This window comes from Phascolarctos cinereus, unplaced genomic scaffold (assembly GCF_003287225.1).
Source record: "Phascolarctos cinereus isolate Bilbo 61053 unplaced genomic scaffold, phaCin_HiC Scaffold_1;HRSCAF=81, whole genome shotgun sequence".
In the NCBI taxonomy this organism is placed as follows: Eukaryota; Metazoa; Chordata; class Mammalia; order Diprotodontia; family Phascolarctidae; genus Phascolarctos; species Phascolarctos cinereus.
Genome location: NW_027555514.1, coordinates 146315613 through 146319528, shown reverse-complemented (window position 1 = coordinate 146319528; position 3916 = coordinate 146315613). Strand labels below are relative to the sequence as shown.

The window sequence follows — 3916 nt, the reverse complement described above, 5'->3', positions numbered from 1 at the left end:
ATTACTGTCCAAAAGATTCTCCAAGTCTGTAATTCTACCAGCAATGAGTATTTCTTTCTCCATAGCCCTACTAGCATTGTTTCATTTTCTAAATTATTTTTCCTTTTTTTGTGCCAATTTTAGACATATAAGGTAGTGTCTCACAGTTGCTTTAAATTGATTATTAGTGAGATTGAGTGTTTTTCAAGTCATTACTTTTTAAAATAAGCTTTTACTAATATTTTCTGTTTCTTACATTTCCACAGTATATCATGTCTCTCTCCTCCTTCCCCTCCGAGGGAGTCGTTGCAAAACAAACAATATTTTTTTAGAGAGGAAAAAGAGTGGGGGGGAAGTCAGAACAACTGATCAATAGTCCAAAAACATGTGCAATGGGTAATACTTGTGGACATGTCCCATCTCTTCCAGGAGTAGATTGGGGGTGTCTTCTTATATCTCTTAATTTTGAGTCTCGCTTTTTTTGTCTCGCGTCTTTGCTAATGGCGCCATGGGTCATCAGCAGCTCTACTGGAGCCACCTTTGAAAGCTCAGCCAGGGGTCTCGGTCGAGCCGCGTTTGTTCGAACTGGCATGGCCTGATGCGCAAGTACGGCCTGAACGTGTGCCGCCAGTGCTACCGGCAGTACGCGAAGTACATCGGCTTCATCAAGTTGGACTAAGTTATATTTGTGAATCTCGCTTCAGTGATTATGCTGACCATCAGTGACTACAATTTTATTGCACCCTGGACAACCTAAAGATGGATCATTTTGTACGTGCTATGCCAATTTGCATATATAATTTAAAAAGGGTCATCCTCGGAAAAAAAAATTTGACTCTCACATGATCTATATAATTTGGTTACATTTACTTTTGATTTTTCTGGTGTGTTGCAGTTCTTTCCATCTATATTGTTGTAGTTACTGTGTCTCTGCTTGCTTCACTCAGCATCAGTTTATATAAATCTTTCTGTGTCTCTGTATTCCTCACGCATACGATTTTTTACAGCACAGTAATATTTCGTTACATTCATGTACCACAATGTTTAGTGATTCCCCAACTGAAGGACATCTACTTTGTTTCCATTTTTTGGTTATCACAAAAAATGCTGTTACAAATTTTTGTAAGTATTTTGGAGACTATTTTCTTATCAATTGCTTCCTTCATATATAAGCTCAGCTCAGTAATAGAGTTTCTGGTTTAAAGGGCATGGTTATTTTACTCACTTTATTTGCATAATTAAAATTGCTCTCCAAAATGGTTGTACTATTTCACAGCTCTATCAACAATGTAGTAGAGTGTCTATCTTCCTCCAAACCCTCCAACATTGACTGTTGCCATTTTTAGTCATTTTTGCCAATTCGCAGGGTGTGAGGTAATACCTCTAGATTGTTTTGATTTGTATTTCTATCATTATTAGTGATTTGGAGAATTTTTTTATGTGGTTGTAAATACTTTGCAGTTGTTTTAAAAATTGTTTGTTCATATTCTTTGACAAATTATCTATCAGGGAATGGCTACTAGTTACACACACACACACACACATACACACATGTAAGCACACACATTTATATATAAATTGTTTACATATCTTGGGTGCCAAACTTTTATCAGAGAAATTTGGTACAATTTTTTTTCATTTGATCACTTCTATTCTGATTATAGATGCATTAATGTTGTACGTGCAGAAGCTTGTCAGTTTCAAGTTCTCTCTTCTTCCCTGAACACAGTATTATGTCCATCCAGTTACATTTAATGTCTGAGAGCACAACACCACCTCCATCAGCTTTTCCCTTCTGTGTGCCCCTTGGTAATTCTTGCATTCTTGTTTTTCCTTATAAATGTCCTTTTTTTTTTCTAGCTCTATAAAGAAACCGCTTAGTATTTTGATTGGTCTTACTTTGAATATACAAATTAATTTGGGGAGTATCATCTTTACTTATTAATCTAACCTATCCATGAACATTTAATAACCCTCTATTTACTTGGGTTATCTTTTATATTGGCCATTATTTCAACTAAAAGCTGGCTATGTCAGAGATATCACAGATCAAATAAAGAACAAAATGTCATGCAATTGTTTTTACACAGGTCTTGTGTGTTACTAGGTAGAATAATCCCCAAATATCTGATGATTCCTGTTGCTATCGCAAATAGAACTTCTTTTTTCTCCCTATTATTATGTGTTCTTCATATTTATCACCAGCAAATGCTTTTAAGAGTGTTTCTGAATAAGTAGTAAGCTAGTCTCAGATTCAGATTCTGGGTTTATATTAAGGCTTTTTTTCTTTAGCTACTGATATAAGCACATTTTTATTTTAAAAAAAGGTTTTCTTTTGGCTTATAAATTTATTATGTTGAAAGCTCTGATTCTAAACTAGTGAATCCTGTTTAGTCATGATGAATAATTTTCCTAATGTTTCGTTGTATTCTATTAACTGATATTTATCATTTTTGCATCTACATTCATTAGTGAAATTGCTCTATAATTTTTACTGGTTTTTTTCACTGTTTTTATTGCCTAGTAAAAGGTATTCAGTAACGTTCCCCTTTTCTCCCTGTACATAAACTGTAACACATGGATTATTTGTTCTTGGAAAATTTGAAAATAATTCCTTGTGAATGTGTCTGGGCTATGCGGTTGATGTGTAGATGATGACTCATCTAATTTCTTCCTCTAAAACTGATCTATTTAAATAATTAATTTCAAGCTATGTTAGTTTTGGCAATTTATATTTTTGTAGATAGTATCCATTCGCTTTAAATGATATCATTTGTTAGACTAGCTGTGTATAGTGTTCCCTAATGATTTTACTGATTTCTTTTATGTTTGTTTTGATCCTTCCTTTTTTCACTTATTATCCTGCTGATTTGTGAATTCTGTGCCTTTTTTGTCACTGGACTGGAGACCTGCATGCACCTCTGACCTTTTTGATACCCATACATGATCTTTGTTAGAATGTAAACTCCTTGAAAGTAGGGATTGTTTCATTCTATGTATTTGTAACTCCAGCACCTACCACAGCACCTGATACATAGCAGGCTCTTAATACTCACTGACTGATTTATCCCTCTTCAAAGGAATTCTATTTTTTTCTTTTTCTTTGGCTAGGCAATGGGGTTAAATGACTTGCCCAGGGTCACACAGCTAGTGTCAAGTGTCTGAGGTCGAATTTGAACTTAGGTCCTGCTGACTCCAGGGCCAGTGCTCTATCCTAGCTGCCCCCAAGGAATTCTAATATTTGAAAACAAGAAAGCATGACAAACCTTTCCTCTGAGTTCATGTTCAACTTGATGTCATTGTCAAAAATTTAATTTGAAAAGAAAGAACCAGATTATACTTTTCACCTCTTAGGAAACAAATGTATCATTTTGGATGAGATCCCTGGAGTAAGCAAATGATACGCGTCAATGCAAGCCAGATTTGCTTTGTGTTTTTCAAAGCTGCCTTTTATTTTTTCTTTTAATTATAGCATCGAAGGAATAGAAGGTTTAAAATTACACCTTTCAGATCCAGACATTTAGTTACTGTGCTTTTCAGAAATATCGTTCAGGTCTTTTTAGTCACCAAGTACTTTCATTGTCTTCATGTCTTAAATTCAATGTTTTCATGTCTCCTGAGACAGAGCTAGGTTTATTTTATTTTTCCCTGAACATGTCATATTTGATGGCTTAAGTGGTATTAAACATAGTTTCGGTTAAATTTATTAATGTTTCATTCTGTGTGGGGCAGATATGAAAACAGAATCAAAGCCTTTCAGAACTGGTAGGTAGCGAAGAGGTCAGCTTGTCCTACCCTGTCACGTTATAGAAGAGGAAATTGAGACTCTGGGAGTTTTATTGACTTTCTCCAGGTCACAGAGACATGGTTCAAAGAAAAGCACACTTGATAGGAGAATCAATATAGGATTTTTGAGGATGGAATGCAGGATTCTAGG

The 3916-nt window shown here is 35.1% G+C and overlaps 1 pseudogene; it reads left to right on the top strand.

Moving 5' to 3' along the window:
* The first annotated feature begins 487 nt into the window (after nucleotides 1-487).
* On the top strand, nucleotides 488-751 carry LOC110206918 (small ribosomal subunit protein uS14 pseudogene; annotated as a pseudogene).
* Nucleotides 752-3916: the final 3165 nt, after the last annotated feature.